Below are 20,479 nucleotides of genomic sequence, written 5' to 3'. Positions count from 1 at the left end.
TTACATGACTATCTGATCCATTAGACTAAACACTGTAAAGGAAGGAATGGTACTAGATTCATTTTGCATCTTCAGTATCTGGCACAATGTCTGGCACATTGTAGATTGTGAATATATGAGTTTGAATAAAGCAATAAAGAATTAATGAATGAGATGGTCTCGATACATTTGAGCTAGGTATGAAAGATGATTGAGAGAGTGGGATGGTTCCCTCGCCAGCCAATCATCTCTCTCTCCTCTGAACTTTTCCACTTTATACCTGTCTATCTTTATAACGGATTCCATATTCCTTTGCATTGGAACAAACTAATCTGTAATTTACTAATTCAATTCCAAAATACCCTGAACACTTCATTTATAAAGGTACTCAATAATTACTTTGTTGAATGAATCTAGCCAAAGTTCAGTCAACTTTGCCCAAGATTTAAACATCAGTCATACTTTTATACTCCTAAAAATAATCATCATTTTCTGGAATATTTTGAAATAAGTCAGTCACAATTTAAGTAACATATTCTTAAATCTCATTAACCTTGAACCATTACAATTTCATGTTTAAAAGATTAATGAAATGCAACCTAATTCAGGGAAATAGATTTCGCGTTGCACTGATAGCAAAAGTAAACCAGGAGAAGAACATTTTGATTTTCATGCAAAATATAATCAATTGGTTAAACACGTAGGTCATCAGAAGAAAGGCAACAAAAAAAATTTACACTAAATATAGTCCCTCTAGAACAAAAAGTGATTATCAAGAAGAGACACAATGCTTTTTTCTTTTTTTTTTTAAAGATTGGCATCTGTGCTAACATCTGTTGCCATGTTGCCAATCTTTCTTCTTTTTTTTCCTTCTCCCCAAAGCCCCCAGGTACATAGTTGTATATCCTAATTGTGAATGCCTCTTGTTGTGCTATATGGGACACCACCTCATGACCTGATGAGTGGTGCCATGTCCGCGCCCAGCGAACAGCGAAACCCTGGGCTGCTGAAGCAGTGTGCAAACTTAACCACTGGGCCACGGGGCTGGCCCCTGACACAATGCCTTCGATTAAGCCTTATTTTCTTCACAACTTTATATTAGAGGTACTCAACGGTACCAAGTCAAGGTGGGGCACCCCCAAGCAATGTAGTCAGAAGATATGTTGCAAGGACACTTTGAAGTCAGTGTTAAAACAGCATGGCATTGCCCGCGACTGCTGAGTGATGGCAAGAACAGTTGCGCTATGTGTGCACAAGTCAGACATAACTGGGGTGCCTTTATTTGGACCAACATTCTATGGAACCTATGAAGCTAAAAATCATGAGAGCAGTGGCCTTAGATGCTACAAAGAGAGTAAACTATTATTTACTGTGGGAAAACGTTATGCAAAGAGCAGCTCCTAGACGCAGGCCCAGTCTTGGCTGAAATTCTAAAGTGTTAATATGCTAACATAGTATTTCTGCCATTCCCGTGATCTGTTCATCTTCTCTTTCTGATTCTCAGGCACTTGGTGACCTTATAGTTTCTCCCATGTGTCTGAATTCCTTGCATTCCCAAGGAAGGGGATGCTGGGGATTTGACTGTAAGTCTAGCTTCAGGATCAAAACCAAGGGGGACACAGAACCTAGAGGAAAGGAGGAACCCCTCATGGGTAAGTCAGCACAATTAGGAGAAAGCTGTAGTATTTGAACATGAGAAGACATCTAACTTTTCTGAAAGAACATGCCACAGCCAGAAATTGTATTCCACGTGGTCAAGTCTGAGTGACTTTAGAATATTTTGCACGAGTACCTCTCCTAGTCCTAACCACGTTGTCTTGGTCAGCTGCAAACGAGACTGGATGCTACAATGTTCTCTGGCCAATGAACTCTTTGCAGGGGGGCAATTTTTCTTGCTTTCTTACGTTCTAGCCTGTTGAGGTAGACATTTGGCTACCCAGTTTGTAGGTGTGGAGAAGTCATACCATTCAAAGGTGGCCCAATACTTGCTTGTATATGAGTCCTGGGATAGACTTGCATATCTGGGAATGCTTAGTCGTCTTAAGCTCCTGGCATCAGACTGCATCATCACAGAATCACCATATCACAGTACCTCCTTTCCACAGAATGCCCCACTCCCCTTCATACTATAGCCTCCACTCTTTGAAGCCAACCTCAATCACCTAACTCCTAAACTCACTGAGAATATCTGCCTCAGATGGCAGTAGCATCTGTAGCAATTAGTTCCTGGGTTACTGTCTGTGCCTGGATTCTTCTGTGACAAAATCTCCAACTCCGTGGGTTGAGAAGCATCCATTTCTGTGATGGTTGGGACTCAGGGAGACTGGGATGAGGAAGTGAGTGTGCTTAGAAAGGTTTGTTGTTGGGGCCGGCCTGGTGGCACAGCGGTTAAGTGCGCATGTTCTGCTTTGGCGGCCCGGGGTTCACCGGTTCGGATACCCGGTGTGGACATGGCCCCGCTTGTCAAGCCATGCTGTGGCAGGTGTCCCACATATAAAGTAGAGGAAGATGGGCATGGATGTCAGCTCAGGGCCAGTCTTCCTCAGCAAAAAGAAGGGGATTTGCGGCAGATGTTAGCTAGGGCTAATCTTCCTCAAAAAAAAAAAAAACAAAGGTTTGCTGCTTGAGAGGGCCAGTATGACTGGTGAGCCAGGATTGAAACAGAAAATGTCAAGTCCTCCATTTATAGTCAGGGTCTACCCCTAGACTATTGAAGGTATCGTGAAGTTGATGGGTGAGAAAGGTGTCTCATTTTAGGAGACAGCATGGTTTTTGTTTTTGTTTTTGTTTTTTTAAAGATTGGCACCTGAGCTAACATCTGTTGCAATCTTTTTTCTTCTTCTTCTTCTTCTTCTTCTGCCCAAAGCCCCCCGGTACCTAGTTGTATATATTCTAGTTGTGAGTGCCTCTGGCTCTGCTATGTGGGATGCTATCCCAGCATGGCTTGATGAGTGGCACCATGTCCGCGCCCAGGATCCGAACCAGCGAAACCCCGGGCCACAAAAGCAGGGCACGCGAACTTAACCACTCGACCATGGGGCCACCCATGAGACAGTATGGTTTCAAACTGGATGTCTAACATGGTTTAACGATATAAGTGCCATATAATGTGAAAAGCACTGCAGAAAACATAGAGCAAGAAGAATCAGGAGTGCTGGGTAATTTTTTTTTTTTTTAAAGATTTTATTTTTTCCTTTTTCTCCCCAAAGCCCCCCGGTACATAGTTGTGTATTCTTCGTTGTGGGTTCCTCTAGTTGTGGCATGTGGGACGCTGCCTCAGCGTGGTCTAACGAGCAGTGCCATGTCAGCGCCCAGGATTCGAACCGACGAAACACTGGGCCGCCTGCAGCGGAGCGCGCGAACTTAACCACTCGGCCACGGGGCCAGCCCCAAGTGCTGGGTAATTTTAAAAGGCAACAGTCAGAGATGTTAACTAAACTTACTGTTATAACCATTTCACAATATATATGTCAAGTCGTTATGCTGTACACGTTAACCTTAGACAATGCTGCATGTTAATTATATCTCAATAAAACTCTCTTTTTGATAGTAGCTGTTCTAACAGGTGTGAAGTGAAATCCCATTGTGGTTTTGATTTTCATTTCCCTGTTGGTTAATGATATTGAGCATGTCTTCATGTTCCTGTTGGCAATTTGTATGTGCCTTCTTTGGAAAAATGTCTATTCAAGTCCTTTTCCCATTTTTGGATCAGATTCTTTGTTTGGTTTTTGCTGTTGAGTTATATGAGTTCCTTACATATTTTGGATATTAACCCCTTATGAGGTAGATGGTGTGCAAATGTTTTCTCCCATTCCATTCGTTCCATTTTCATTTTGCTGATTGTTTCTTTTGCTGTGCAGGAGCTTTTTAGTTTGATATGGTCCCACTTGCTTATTTTTGCTTGCACATTTGGTGTCATCTTCAAAAAATTGTTGCCAAGACCAATGTCAAGAAGCATTTTCCCTAGGTTTTCTTCTAGTAGTTTTACAGTTTGAGATCTTATATTTAAGTCTCTAACCCATTTTGAGTTAACTTTTGTGAGTGGTGTACAATAGGAGTCCAATTTCATTCTTTCGCTTTTAAATATCCAGTTTTCTCAAGATCATTTATTAAAGAGACTATTCTTTCCCCATTGAGTATTTTTTCCTCCCTTGTCAAATATTAGTATGCTGTATATGCATGGGTTTATTTCTGGGCCTGATTCTGTTCCCTTGGTCTCTATGTCTGTTTTTATGCCAATACCATACTATTTTGATTGCTATAGTTTTGTAATAAAGTACCTTCTTTCTCAGGATTGCTTTGACTATTCAGGGTCTTTTTAGATTCTGTATGAATTTTAGGATTTTTTTGTTTATTTCTGTGAAAACTGCCATTGGAATTTTGATAGCAATTGCATTGTGTCTACAGATGGTTTTGGGTAGTATGGATGTTTTAACAATATTAATTCTTCTGGTGCATGAACACAGGATATCTTTTCATTTATTTATGTTTTCTTCACTTTCTTTCACCAATGTCTTGTAATTTTCAGTGTACAGATCTTTCACCTTCTTGGTTAAGGAGTATTTTATTATTTGTATGCTATTGTAAGTGGAATTGTTTTCTTTATTTCTTTTTCAGACAGTCCATTGCTAATATATAAAAACACAGCTGATTTTTCTATGTTGATTTTGTGTCCTGCAATGTTACTGAATTTGTTCATCAGTTCGAATAGTTTTTTGGTGGAGTCCTCAGGGTTTTTTATATATAATATCATGTCATCTGCAAATTGAGACAATTTTACTTCTTCCTTTCCAATTTGGATGCCTATTATTTCTTTTTCTTGCCTAATTGCTTTGTCAGGGACTCTCAGTACTATATTGAATAAAACTGGTGAGAGTGGACATCCTTGTCTTATTCTTCATCTTAGAGAAAAAGCTTCCAGCTTTTCACCTTTCAGTGTGATGTTAGGTATGGGCTTGTCATATATATCATTTATTATGCTGAGAAATGTTCCTTCTATAGCCTATTTGTTGAGAGAGTTTTATCATAAAAAGACGAATTCTATCAAATGCTTTTTCTGCATCTATTGAGATGATCATTTGAATTTTATCTTTTATTCTATTAATGTGTTGCCTAACATTTATTGATTTGCAAATGTTGAACCAGTCTTGCATCTCAGGGATTAATGTGCTGTTGAATTTGGTTTGCTAATATTTTGTTGAGAATTTTTGCATCTCTATTCATCAGGGATGCTGGTCTGTAGTTTTCTTTTCTTGCAGTGTCCCTATCAGGCTTTGTTATCAGGGTACTGCTGGCCTTGTAACATGAGTTTCGAAGTATTCCCTCCTCTTCAACTTTTTGGAAGAGTTTGAGTAAGATTGGTGTTAATTCTCTTCTTGAAATATCTGGTAGAATTCACCAGTGAAACCCTAGTTCCTAAGCTTTTCTTTGTTGGGATGTTTTTGATTACACTTTCAATCTCCTTACTTGTTCTTGGTCTGTTCAAAGTTTCCATTTCTTCATGATTCAGATTCTTCATGATTCTAAATGATTCATTTATCCATTTCTTCTAGATTATCCAATTTGTTGGCATATAATTATTCCTAGCAGCTTCTTACGTCACCTCTTTCATTTCTGGCTTTGTTTATTTTAATCTGCTCTCTTGTTTTCTTGGTCTAGCTAAAGGTTTGTCAATTTTCTTTATCTTTTTAAAAAAACAGCTTTTAGTTTCATTGATCTTTTATATTGTTTTCCTCGTCTCTATTTCATTTCTTTCTGCTCTGATCTTTGTTCTTTCCTTCCTTCTGTTAACTCTTGGCTTAGTTTGCTCTTCTTTTTCGAGTACTTTGAGGTGTAAAGTTAGGTTATTTGTGATATTTCTTTTTTCTTAATGTAGGCATTTATCACAATAAACTTCCCTCTTACAACTGCTTTTGCTGCATCCAATAAGATTTGTTATGTTGTGTTTCCATTTTCATTTGTTTCAAGTTATGTTTTGATTTCCCATTTGATTTCTTCTTTGGCCCAATGGTTGATCAGGAGTGTTTTGTTTTGTTTTTTTTTTTTTTAGGAAGATTAGCCCTGAGCTAACATCTGCTGCCAATCCTCCTCTTTTTGCTGAGGAAGACTGGCCCTGAGCTAACATCCGTGCCCATCTTCCTCCACTTTATATGTGGGATGCCTACCGCAGCATGGTTTGCCAAGTGGTGCCATGTCCATACCCGGGATCTGAACCAGTGAACCCTGGGCCGCCGAAGCGGAACATGAGCACTTAACCACGGTGCCACCAGACCAGCCCCTAGGAGTGTGTTTTTTAACTTCCATACATTTATGAATTTTCCAGTTTTCCTTTTGTTATTGATTTCTAATATCATACCATTGTGGTCAGAAAAGACACTCGTTATGATTTCAGTCTTCTTACATTTGCTAAGGCTTGTTTTGTGACCTAACATATGATTTGTTTTGGAGAATGTACACTTGAGGAAAATGTCTATTCTGCTGCTGTTGTGTGGAATATTCTCTATATGTCTGTTATGTCCATTTGGCCTCAGGTATAGTTTAAGTCCATTGTTTCCTCATTGATTATCTGTCTGGGTGGTCTATCCATTATTGAAAATGAAATATTTAAGTCTCTTACTGTTATTGTATAGTTGTCTATTTCTCCCTTCAGATTTGTTAGTATTTGCTTAATATGTTTAGGTGTTCTGATGCTGGGTGCATATTTATGTATAATTATTATTATTATATCCTCTTGATGTATTGACCCATTTATCACTATATAATGACCTTCTTTTTCTCTTGTTACTGTTTTTGACTTAAAAGTCTATTTTGCCTGATAGTAGTATAGCTACCCCTGCTCGCTCTTGGTTTCCATTTGCATGGAATATCTTTTTCCATCTTTTCTCTTTCAGTCTAAGCATATCCTTAAAGCTGAAGTGAGTATCTTGTAGGCAGCATATAGTTGAATCTTGTATTTTCATCCATCCAGCCACTCTATGCCCTTTGATTGGATCATTTAATTTATTTACATTTAAAGTAATTATTGATAGATAAAGAATTAACTAATGCCATTATATTAATTGTTCTATGGCTGTTTCGTAGTTCTCTTTTGCCTTTTTTCCTCTTTTGCTGCCTTTCTTTGTGAATTGATGATTTTCCATAGTGGTATTCTTTGATTTCCTTCATCTTACCTTCTTATCAAAAACTGTAAGTTTTTGCTCTGTGGTTACCATGAAGCTTACATAAAACATTTTGTGGATATAATAATCTATTTTAAGATAATAATGATTTAACTTCAATAGCATACAAAAACTCTACACTTTTACTCCCCCAACTATATTTTATGTCTTTGATGTCACAATTTACCTTTTTTTATATTGTGTACTCATTAACAAATTATTCTAGCTATAGCTATTTTTAAAACTTTTGAGTTTAAGTCCTTTACACTTGGGTTACGTGATCAACACACCACAATATTACAGTATTAGAGTATTCTGAATTTGACTATATACTTAATTTTACCAGTATGTTTAATATTTTCATATGGTTGCATGTTACTAATTAGCATTCTTTCAACTTGAAGAACTCCTTTGAGCATTTCTTGTAAGGCAGGTCTAGTAATGATTAAACTCTCTTAGCTTTTGTTTGTTTAGGCAAGTCTTTAACTCTCTTTCATTCCTGAAAGACCATTTTGTCAGGTAAAGTATTCTTGGTTGGCAGCTTTTTTCTTTCAGTGCTCTGAATACATCATCCTACTCTTTCTTTGCCTGCAAGGTTTCTATTTATAAATCCACTGATAGCCTTATGGTGGCTCCCTTATATGTGAGGAATGTTTTTCTCTCGTTACTTCTAAAATCCTCTCTTTGTCTTTGATTTTAGATAGTTTTATTATTAGACATCTTGGAAAAGACTGTTTCAGGTTGAAATTTTGGGGTTACCTATTAGCTTCATGAACTTAGATGTCTAAATCTCTCCCCAGATTTGGGAAGTTCTCAGCCATTATTTCTTTAAATAACCTGTCTGTTCCTTTCTCCCTCTCTTCTCCTTTTGGGATTCCAATGATGCATAAATTGGTTCCTATAATGATATCTCATAATTCATGTAGGCTTTCTTCACCGTTATTCATTCTTTTATCTTTTTGCTTCTCTGATTGAATGATTTCAAATGAATGATTTCAAATGACCTAATAGTTCACTAATTCTTTCCTCTGTTTGGTTGAGTCTGCTGTTGAAACTATTGAATTCTTTGGTTAGTCATTGTATTCTTTGACTTTAGGATTTCTGATTTTTTTAAAGTGGTTTCTATTGTTTTGTTGAACTTCTCATTTTGTTTATGCATTGTTTTCCTAATTTCATTTAGTTGTTTATCTATGTTTATTTTGTAGTTCACTAAATTTCTTTAAGAGGCTTATCCTGAATTCTTGGTTAGACAGTTCATGAATCTCCATTTCTTTAGGGTCAGTCATGGAGTTTTATTAGTTTCTTTTGGTGGTGTCATATTTCCTTGATTATTCATGATCCTTGTGACCTTGCATTTATGATTCCACTTTTGAGGAAGTAGGCACCTCTTTCAGTCTTTACAGACTGGCTTCAACAGACAAAGCCTGTCACCAGTCAGTCCAGTCAGAGATTCTGGGTAGGCTGGTGGTGTACAATGATGTTCATGGCCCGACCTGCTGCTAGAGTCCTTGGCTGGGCAGATCTGGTGCCTGATTCAGCAGATGGACAGGCCTGGTGCTTGGTTACACAAAGACCACCCTAGCGTCTGGGTCCACTTGGGTTGGCAACAAAAGAGGAAGAAAGGCACAAAGGAACTACAAAACATCCATAAAACAATTAATATGGTGGCATTAGTATGTCTTTATCAATAATTACTTTAAATGTAAATGGATTAAATTATCCATTCAAGAGGCATAGAGTGGAAGGATGGATTAAAAAACAAGACCCAACTATACGCTGCCTACAAGAGGCCCCACTGGGGTGGGACCTGGTGCTTGAGTCTGTGGTGATGGGCCTGGGCCAGCCCATGCAGACCTGGATCCTGAGTCCAAAAGGCCCAACCAGGTACCAAGGACCACAGGAGTGAACCTGGAATCTGGGTCTTCTGGGGCTGGTCCACTACTTGGATGTTTCAGGAGCCTGGTTTTGTATGAGCCCACCTGGAGCTGGGATCATGGGGGCTGGCCTGGAGGTTGAGTCTATGGGATCCAGTCTGGTGTTCAGTCAGGCCAAGAGCCTGGATTTGTCAGAGCCAGCCTTGAGACTGGGGCTGCAAGGGCTGGCCTGATGCTGGGGCAGGATAGGAGTCTGGGTGTAGGAGCCCACTGGGAGCCTAGTGCCATGGAAGTTGCCTGGGACCACAGGAGCCACCTGGGGTCAATGGAGCTCTCTGGAACCTGGATGAGCCAGTGGTCTGGTTTCCTGGAGGCCCCCTGGGAGCCTGGAGACAAGGAAGACACCTGGAGCCACAGGGGTCACGTGGAGCCACTGGAGCCTGTGGCCACATGGGTGAGCTGGAGGCTTGGGTTTGTGGGAATCTGCTAGGAGCCTGGTATAGCAGAAGTTACCTAGGGCTGCTGGAGCCAGAAGGTGCCAGGGTGAGTCTGGGGCCTGGGTTTTCAAGAACACATAAGGAGCCACCTAGGACTTCACGAGTCAGCCTCGTGCTGGAGCAGGCTGGCTCTGGGGTCCTCAGTGAAGTCAGGCACTCAGTTCACTCTCCTTCTCCCACAAGGAGCATATGCCTGTCTGTGCTGGGCTGCCTGGGCTGGAGGGAGGGGTGATGGGGGTCATGTGAATCAATCTCTCCTCCCCTCTTCAATGTATTTTTCTTAGTTCTGTGCTTCACTCTGGTGCTATAATCCTTCACCTGAAGTCCTTGGTTCTTGTGAACCAATTCACATGTGGATGTCTGTTCAAATTGTTTATGGGTGGGGGGTGTGGGACAAACCAAGAAATTCTTATGCCACCATTTTTCTGACATCTAGATGTTTTAAAGACAAAGCTAGTAGGATTCCTCAGTGCATTGTGGGTAGTATGTGAGAAATAGGAGTCAAAGTTGACTCCAAGGTTTTTGGCTTGAGCAAGGGAAGGATGAAGTAATCATTAATTTGGTTGAAGAAGATCTCAGACAAAACAGCATTTGAAGGAAAAGATAAAGAATTCATGTTTTAGACATGGCAAGTTCGAGATGTTAATTAGATGAACCAAGTGGAGATGTCAATTAGACAATTTGAATACATGTTTGGAATTCCAGGAAGAAGTCTGGCTTGAGACATAATTTGGGAAGTCATTTTCATATAGATGGTATTTAAAGTGGATGGACGCACAAATAGAGTGAGTGGAGACAGAAAAGATAAAAGGTTTAAGGACCCAAATTCTAGGACACCAACCTTAAGATGTCAGGAAGAGGAGCAGAAATCAACCAAGGAGACAGAGAAAGAGCAACCAGTAAGGTATGAGGGAAACAATGAGATTATGATGTCCTGGAAGTCAAATGAAGCAAATGTTTTAAGGGTAATAAGTCAAATAAGATGAGGACTAAAAATTAACCACTGGGTTTTGCAATATTGGTAACCATGCAAGTGTGGACATTGGTGAAGGTGTGGGCATCAAAGCCTGACTCAAGTGGGTTCATGAGGGAAGGAGAGAAGAGGAAATAGAGATAGAGAATATAAACAACTCTTTCAAGAAGTTTTGTTGTGGAGGAAAGGAGAGAAATGAAACAATAAATGGAAGGTAGGTAGTGTCCAGAGAATAGTTTTAAGAATAACTTAAATGAGATCAAAATTATGTTGTACGCTGATGGGAATGATACAACAAAGAGGGCACAATTTGTAATAGATGAAAGAGAAGAGATTGCTGGAGTTTTGTCCTTGAATATATGAAAGAATGGAATCTAGTATGAAGGTGGAGGATTTGGAGTTAGAAGGAGCAGGGATAGATAATCTATAGTGACAGGAAGGAAGACAGACTATGTGAGTACAAAAGCTGGTAGGTAGATAGATGGTGGTGGGAGTGTATGGGATTTAGCTTCTAACTGCTTCAATTTCCTCAGTGAAGAAGGACCCAAGATCATCAGTCAAGAGTGATCTTTTGATTCCCCAGAGTAACACCCTGCAGTGCCCCCCCAATTGCTTGTAAAATGAAATCTAATGGTCAATGAGATACCACTTGATTTAATACCTGCTTACTTCTCCTCATTCCTTCCATATACTAGACATATTTCTGTTCCTCTAACACTACAACCTCACACCTCCAGGCCTTTGCAGGTGCTGTTCCTTCTAACTGAAATCTATTTTCCTCCTTCTATGTACTTGGTTGAATTTTCTCATCCTTCAGGCTCATCCTCTTTGAGTCGTCTTTCTTAGTAATCTAACAGCATGGCCAACATTGTCCTCAGGTACTTCTGTCATATTGTCTTGTTTAGTTCTTTATCATAATTACCAAAACATTTCATAAATTACCTTGTCATTTATGTCTTGACTTTATGTCCCTCCCAGGAGATCATAAAGTCCTTGGGTGCAGAGAAAGATTTTCTATCATATTCACCACAGCATCTCCAGGATTGGTGTGATATCTAATTAGCATAGTTTTATTTGTTGAATAAATAAATGGTCAAGACCAGAGAAAGACCTTAATGCCTATTAATCAGATTGCCAATTTTTTCTCAGAAATAACATCTAAAAATCTCTAAGAATGTAATGAATACAATTGTCAGACCAATGGAGGTGTCTGTAACTCTGAAGTGAAGGAGAGTCACTGTTAAAAAACAAGAAAAAGGCAAAGTTGTACTTGTCTGAACGCCAAAATATAACTCTCCAACATAAATGCTTTATTAAAAAACAGGAGATAAAGGTATACTAAAATATTAACAGTGCTTTTCTCAGAATGAAGGCACATAGATGATTTAAATTTTTTTGATTACATATATTTTTCACATTACATATATTTTCACATGGAGAAAAGATAGCCGTAGTTTACCAATATCAGTTCACTATTTAAGAAAATGTATGCCCAAGACTTATTTGACACCTATTACACCTCCTATGTCATATTTCTCCTTTCTTCAATGACTTCAACCTTGGCTCAGTTTTCTTTCCATTCATAATCCCTTTTTTGGCAACTCCAACATCCTCAATAATGACTCATCTCTGAATCTGGCTTCGCTTTAACTTCCTCAAATGGAATGCCCTTCACCCCTAATTCATTTGTTCAACGTTTAGCATGTTATATGCACTACTTGATCATCTTTGAAACTATTTCCAAGATTTTTAATCTAAAATCTGCCCTCTGATCACAAACTTGCAGCCTCCCAACTCTTGAACTTGTCACATCCATGCGATAACTCCTTTGCAACTGCACAATGTCTGGTCTCTTAGTATCTTCTTATTTCCAGAGTATTGGCAACATTTGCATTTTCCTTGCTATGATCTTTGATCACCCATTTCAAAGCCCTACTCTCCAGGTCCCTAGAGTTCTTCACCTCTCCTGTCCTCTTCTATATCTGTTATCCCAATTCCTAGCTCTGGATACATCTCATTATCTCATTTCTCTAACACCTCTTACATCTCTAAGATGTGACTGAGAGACATTGCTGAACATACTGAAGAGTCTACTATAATTTTAGGTTCTCCAATTTAAACTGGACCCTTGGCATTCCTCAGCAATAGCTGTCTTGTTCCCTTGTTTCTCCCTTCATTGCACTGATTTCTTTTTTCTCCTTTCACGGTCTGGTCAATTCTCTAGAGCAACTGAGTGGGGTCGAAAATTGGAGCCCTCAGGTCTAGTTCTCTCCTCTGAACCCCTATAATGCTTGATATCTGAGCCATGGGGACCAAGATCAATACGGTTGTCATATCAACCTACGTTGTTGTTTTTTTGCTTCTCCCTTCCCTGTTCCTGATCCCACGTCTTTCCCTCATTTAAATTCTAACCTAAATTTCTCTCAAATTATAAATCCAGAATTTGTCTATAAAATAAGTACTATCTATCAGACAGAATGTGACTGGTCAAGAAGCAGAAAGAGCAAGAGAACCCTCCTGGACAGAGTCACTAGGGTAAGAGAGAGGACTCAGGGTTCAGATATAGTGTTTGGGAGAAACAAGACATGCATAATCCTTCCCCTCCTCCACCTCAGATTTCCCAGATTGACGAAAGAAAGACAGAAAGAAGGAGAAAGAAAAGTGCAAGCTCTCCGGAGGAGGGTTCCCGAAGCCTGTTTCCAAGGTAGAGCCCCAAGGAGGCGACAGACCTCAGCAAAAGAAAAGACCTTGGTATACGTAGGCAGGTGGGGCTACAGAAAACATTGCAAAGATTTCCATCTCCCAAGTGTTTATGGAAGTGATCCTTTGCATAGAGGAGGAAAGCACCATGGTGGCCACACTCCAAATGCCAAGAAACTATGTAAGACCATGGAAGCTTTCACAGTGTCCAGGGAGGGAAGGAGACCACTGAGAGGACTGGGGTTCAGTTCCTATTGACTAAATTGTATGGGAGTGAAGTTAGATGTCGAGCTGAGCTACAGAAATAAAGATACAGACCTTCATAGAAATAGAGCTATAGGTGTATGTCTCACAGACTGAGATTTATAAATGCTCCGTGCTCAACTGGTACTTCATTTATGCTTACGATGACTACACAGTCAAGATTTTCAAATCTATGCAGAATTAAAGTTTTTTCCAATTTACTTTTAAGATAAATTAATTCACACACAAAAATAATGTGTTAGGCCACCTACCTGGTTGGGAAATCTGATTGCTACGCCTTTGTTACAAGAGGAATTGTGGATTTTCCTTTGATCCTGAAAAGTCGAAAACTAGAAACTCAATAGTACAAATAAAGTTAGCCTGATTAAATAGCTTTTTTGACTTCCTAGTCATTTTTATGCCTTACTGTCCACCCCGAAGTGGATCATTCTCAATGTATTTCCATAAGAAGATGAAGTGTCACTAGTGTCCTTTGAATAATGAGGCACGAAGAAAAGAAGGGGCGAGGACTGAAGCGATACATGGTAGAGAAAGACGCGCAGGTGGCCCGACTGGGAAATCCTTGGTGAAATGGGAGGGGATGGTGAGAAAAAGGGAAAGGAAAATTAGAGGAAAAAGAGGAGGCAGCACCAGGTGGCAGGAAATGAGTAGCTGTGTGAAAAAGGAAAAAATGGAAGATGAGATTTTTTTAACAGAGTCAACAAAAAAAAAGTGAAGAAGAGCATTCCAGGGGAAATAGGACTAAGGCATTTTGGGAGTGAAGCCGTGAACAAAGCCATCAATTTAAAATTTAAAGCAAAGAGGGATGTAATGATAACTGTCTGCTCCCTGCTTAACCACAACTGATTTCGTAACACGGATGCCTCCACAGATGTGGTTAGGTCCTTCAAGGGCAGTGGAATGGATCAACGGATTCAAACATTTGCAGGTATGGACACAAACCAGAGTAGAGTAAAGGAAGGGTGGGGGAACCCTGAATACCACTGTTAGTCAGAGCCCCTTAGCAACAACATCTTGTTTTCCATTTGCTTGATTGCGTCATTTGCATAAGATCAAACACAGGGAGTTGTGGATAGGGAAAAACAGACGACACGAGTTACGAGGAAATGCATCCCAGTGCATGGACCTCACCGATTACTGTCAAGCAAACTATAATTTACAATACCAGCCATGAATTATGTGCTATTTTACAATTGATTTCATGCTGTTGTTCAGAGAAATCCATTGATCTCAGTTTACAAAATGAACCAATAAGTAGGCAATGATTTTCTTTTAACTCCTGGTATAAACTGAGGAATTTATATCTTCTTATTGGTTTCTCCCATTAGAAGATTAAAAAGCAGTTCTTACTTTATTATCTAAGGTGTGTTATCTAGTTCTTTTTCTGATAATTTCCTGGTATTATTTCGTAAATGAAAAATACAGCTTTGTCCTGATTTTCCTCTCTCCTCTCTGCATACCTTTCCCCCAGATCATCACCTGGATGTTTAAAAATGTTGGCCCAATCTAGGTAGTTACTGACCATACCTTCTGTCATTTGGTATTCCACCTTGAGAACCACTGCTAGCTCATGGTTCAGTGAGAACACATTTTAGGCAGCTGACCTAAGAGGTGGTGTGTTTTCCGGAGATTCCTGGAAAGCAATGAGCTATGCCAGAATGCAGGTGCGATGTCAGGTTGCATTCATCTCTGCCACTGTGTAGCTCTTGCTTTGCAATTGCTTGCTCAGCCTTTTGGTTCCAGAAAAACCTGATTCTGATCTTATAATTAATAAAAACAGAGCTTTCTTTAGCCCGAACATCATCACTCTTCTGCTCCCCATAGAAACCTTAACTTGCAACATGCTTGTCTTTGGCCAGGTGAGCAATTAACCATAACCAACCTCCAGTCCCATCCTTACAAACTGATTTGCAGAGCTACAATCACTTTGCTCTGAAAAGGACTCGTAGAGAACCACACCCAACTACGTTACTAAACTAACGTTTTCTATTGTGCTTACTATTTGTGTTTACAATATTTTCCACTTCGCCAGCGAAATCCACATGCTCCCATTTCATCAAAACCCTGTTCAAAGTTGATATTATTCATGGAGCATCTCCTGATTTTCCTCAACGTGTGCGTAGCTGGCACTCTATTGAGTTGCCTTTTTAACAAATCTCCCTCGCGAGCATCCTTACATCAGTCATAAGCATTTATGGTGTTATAGGTTCTTTGAGAACAAGGACGCATCTTCTTATAGGCATCTCTTTATGACTCCCAGTACTTTGGAAACCCCTGATGGTCGAATAGTAAAAACATCATTGAAATAAGAAAACTGAAAATAAGGAAAGGAGGACCTGGTCCCTCCACCAGGAGAGCAGCAGGTGGCACGTGGTGGGGGAGTCCAGCCTGCTGGGAGTTGTCAGTTACTAGTTTGGAAAGAAAAGAACTATATACTGTCAACTGTGATAATGAGGGATGGTCTTTCCTCATTTTCCTCTTCTCTTCTTTGGTTGGCTAGAACAAAAAGCATCCATACAACACTCCTTAGGCTGACAGCATTCTTAGCCAGCTGTTATCCAGTCCGCCTTCCTGAGCATCTCTAGTAGTCGATTTGCAATAAATTATAGTATAATTTTTGTAGTATAATAATTGAGCCCAAGGTTGTTTTCCTTGGTTACTTTTATAATAATATAACCCTACTACAGGACACTTCTTCTCTCTCTCTCTCTTCCTCTTTCTCTTCACACACACACACACACACACACACAACACCCCACCCACTCCTCTACCTTTCCTCTGGACAATGAAAGACAGAATCAGGGAGTCAGTACTGCCTTTCAATTTTCATAAGTGCTTTTTTTTTTGGTGAGGAAGATTGGCCCTGAGCTAACATCTGTTGCCAATCTTCCTCTTTTTGCTTGAGTAAGATTCTTCATGAGCTAATAACTGTGCCCATCTTCCTCTATTTCATCTGTGGGTCATTGCCACAGCATGGCCACTGAGGAATGGTGTAGGTCCATACCTGGGAACTGAACGCAGGCTGCCGAAATGGAGTGCACTGAACCTAACCACTAGGTCACAGGGCTGGGCCTCATCAATGCTTTTAACTCACAAATGAAAGACAGAGAACTGAGAAAACATTCCAGAAGTATTATCTGAATAAACTTTAGTCATATAACGCAGCTAAATATTTCCTGCAAAACTGGAGGTTTTTTCCCCAGGCTTAGGCAGATATTTGCTACTATTCATATTCTTTAATAACCTTAGGAGTCAGTTAATATATTGCAAGACAATACTCGACTCATGTGACATATTGTTAAGCAACAGAAGTTAATGAGAATAATAAAAATGTCTGGCTATCTGTGACAGAAAAAAAAATTTATGAATCAGAGTTCCCCCCAAAATATGCTGGTGAAGGTAAGATGTTGTTAATTCAGGAATAACAATGTCTGTAACATTGACTACTTACTGTTTGGTACTGTTAAGTACAGTTTGCACTCTTTCATTTATTTTAAGTGCCAAAATAACTGTGAAACAGGTACTGTTATTCCCAATGTAACAGATAACAAAATTAAAGCTCAGAGATGTGAGGCCCAAAGCAAATGCTCCCTGAGTTTATTCAGAAGGGAGTGCAAGACGTTTCAAGCTGCAGGTGCCCATGTCCAGCCCCGGTTTATTTAAAAAATATGGATTCCTCCCAGTTCACATTCCATCAGTTTCAGCTTAGTAAAGTACTACTTGAAAGTGATTTTCAATGAAGACTCATCAGCAGTCCATAAATATTAATTTAACGCGGATTACAACTGATGGGGTGCAGGGCAGGCTGCCCCAAGATGCGCCACTCTGGTATGCAGATTATTTCAAGCTGAAGACAAGAAAGGCTCAGAAGACTCAGGAAGAGCATCCAACCTTCCCGCCACAAACAGCCTAAAAGAATTTAACATAGGGGCTGGCCCGGTGGCGCAGCGGTTAAGTGTGCACATTTGGAGGCCCGGGGTTCGCCGGTTGGGATCCTGGGTGTGGACATGGCACTGCCTGGCAAGCCACACTGTGGTAGGCGTCCCACATATAAAGTAGAGGAAGATGGGCACTGATGTTAGCTCAGGGCCAGTCTTCCTCAGCAAAAAGAGGAGGACTGGCAGCAGATGTTAGCTCAGGGCTAATCTTCCTAAAAAAAATAAAAGAATTTAACATAGAAGGCCTGTTCCAGGAAGAAGCTCATACCATATGATAGCTGACAAATAAAAATGGCAAGCAATAGGATATATTAGAGTACATGAGGAAGCCATTTGGTGTAAACCTAATTCTGCCTGACTTTTTTTTTCAAAAGGGCCTGACTGTGGCTATTGAGCACGCATTGCATATCTGCTTAGACATTTCCTATGGCCAGAACAAAGGCCCTTGAGATAAAGGTGCAACTTCCCCCCACATTGGCATTTCCTTAGGGATAAACATCTCTCCTTAGGCTAGGAACTGATTGCTGCACTCACCTTTGACCACCCAGCTCACCTGTCACCACTTAGCTGGAGACAACAGACTGCCACCCTGCTGCGTTCACTGAGACAGAAAGCCTACCTACTGTTTCCATCAATCGCTGTGCCGACAGAGCAGTCTCGCGACTATTGTAAAAGGGACATTTCAATCCTATGTGAAACATCCTCTCTGGGGTATATAGCCACTCTGTGCACCCCACTTCCTTGGCGCCCTTTCTTCCTTCGGGAAGAAAGGCCCCAGGCCATGGTCCTCAGATTTCAGCTCACAATAAACTCTCCCAAATTTTCATTTATAGATTGGTTATAGATTATTTTCATCGACAGAGCTATAGTAGGATGTAAAACAGGCGTGATAAAAGGACACCAACAAAACCATTTTGTTGGCCCAGGAAAACCTGTTTAACAAACATTTTTATTCCATCTCTATGTAAATTGTCTTCCTCCCCTTTGAAGGCCCAAATCACCATCCCCAACGTCCTCCTTGTCTGTAGTTGAAGATATTTAAACAGGCAGCCTCGGCCAGATGGCTGAGTTACTCACTTTCTCCTGAGTTTCTCCTGTGTATACATGCCATTAAACTTTGTTTGATTTTCTCCTGCTAATCTGCTTTTCTGATTATTTGACCAGCCATAAGAACCTTAAAGAAAATTGAGGGGGAACTCTCCCACTTCCCCAACACAACCTAGCCCGGTACTGGACACGGTCTGATATAAGAGAAGGAATGATTCTCTGCTTACAAGAACCAAGATCTCTCTTTTGCGTGGCAAGATGTACACATTTCTCTTTTGGCAAAGGCTCATGCTGCCCCCAAGATACAAATCGAACGCCGTCTCCTGCTGGAAGCCTTCTCAAGTGCTCCAGTTCAAGTGAATCCCTCTTTTGTGCTTCAATAGCATCATTTTTTACTCCTATTACAGCACTTGATATAGATTTGCTGAATTATGATGTATATTCTTTATTATTTCTTTAACATAAACTCATAGAAGTGGAATTTCAAAGTCAAAGTGGGATCATTTGAGGTCCTGACAAGGGAATAGATGGCACACTCAAATGGAATGATGGAAGTGAAATATGGAAGGGACTATTTACAGGGTTTGGGGCAGGGTTAAGGGGAACATTCGAGAATGATAATGTACCTGGTGGCTAGAAACAGGCTAAGCCACTGCCTCTTAGCCCTGAAGTCCACACCAAGCTAGCAGAGAGCCGTACTGTAGGAGGGGACCTTCCTTTCAGTAGAGGAACACAGCCACTGCTCAGCTGAAGCCATGTAGGCCAGAGTCTGGAGAATAACCCTCTTGTTTTACTACCTCCTAACTGCCAATCTCCTTACTGTGCCTCCCATCAGCGGAACCCAAAGAGAATCTAGAGAACCAGGCAGAGAAGAGTAGAGAACACATCTACAGGAGAAAATGGAGACCATCTAGAACAAAAGCGGTACATATTTTTATATAAATTGCCAATTTTTACCCACACCAGCATTGCGTGAAAGAGCTCTTTCTTCAATCTCCTCCTCAATACTGAGAAATCTAATTTTAAAAAATATTTACAAATTTGTTAAGTGTAGAGTCATATCTCATTTTATTATTACTATTATTTTTTTCTGTGATGGCATTTACATATTTTTTTCTTTGGAAAGGGCCTGTTTATCTAACCAGCCTATATCTAATGATGTGTTCCTCTTTTTCTAAAGAAAAAGACCTCTTTTTTACTCAGTTATTGAGTTAATAACTCAATATTTTTTGGTGCACCTAGTACAGTGCCTATTATTTAGCAGGCTCTCAACAAATAGTTATTAAATAAATCTAATATAAAATATTTTGTACTAGTTTGTCATTTGCTTTATAGTTTCAATAACAGTTTTGTTTTGCTACAAAGGCCATTTAAATCTTTATGCAGTCAAACATGGCAATATTTCCTTAATATTTCCAAAGAGAATATTATCTAGCTGGAGGAATATAAAAGATTTCAAAAAGGAGATGGCATTTAAATTGGAAATTGTGTATATTTTATAGCAGTGGAGGCAGAGGAAGGAGATATTCTGGATGGGAAGAGTTGGCTAAAGGCATCGTCGTGGAATAATTCAGTACAAGCTTGGTGAGAAATGTGAAGTGGAGGTCAATGAAGTTGAGTTTAGCTCGGGCACGGGACATATGAAAGAAGTAAAAGAAATCATGCTGGAAACATAGATTGGGGCCAGCTTAGAAAGACCATTGGTAGGCTGGTAACTTGGTAATGATGAATGCAATGGACCTGAATAATGGGGAGGGAAGTTAGCAAGTCTGCCTAGTCCTGGCTCTGTCATTAGCTGTCTGCATGGACTTGGGCAAAACACTTGCCCTCATTGGATCTTGGTTTCTTCGTCTGTAAAAAGAGAAGTTTGTGTCAGATGCTGTTGAAGGTTAAACTCTCTAACGTATGTCTATTTTTCTAGGATAACTTGGCATTCAGAATATTGTGATAAAAATGTTTACTTCTTGGTTACTGGCTCTACAGAGGCTTGGAGAGGATCACCTGTTTAATTCATTATAAAGAGCCCTTGCAATTTGATTTGAAATGATAT

The 20,479-nt window shown here is 40.0% G+C and overlaps 1 protein-coding gene across 1 annotated transcript in view; it reads right to left on the bottom strand.

Moving 5' to 3' along the window:
- The window catches only part of USH2A (usherin), a 746,622-nt gene that overhangs the window by 342,058 nt on the left and 384,085 nt on the right, over positions 1–20,479 (bottom strand). The gene's annotated exons all lie outside the window — the stretch shown is intronic.

The sequence above is a fragment of the Equus przewalskii genome, chromosome 31 (assembly GCF_037783145.1).
Source record: "Equus przewalskii isolate Varuska chromosome 31, EquPr2, whole genome shotgun sequence".
In the NCBI taxonomy this organism is placed as follows: domain Eukaryota; kingdom Metazoa; phylum Chordata; class Mammalia; order Perissodactyla; family Equidae; genus Equus; species Equus przewalskii.
Note: the sequence above shows the minus strand (reverse complement) of the source record. Positions and strands in the feature narration are given on the sequence as shown.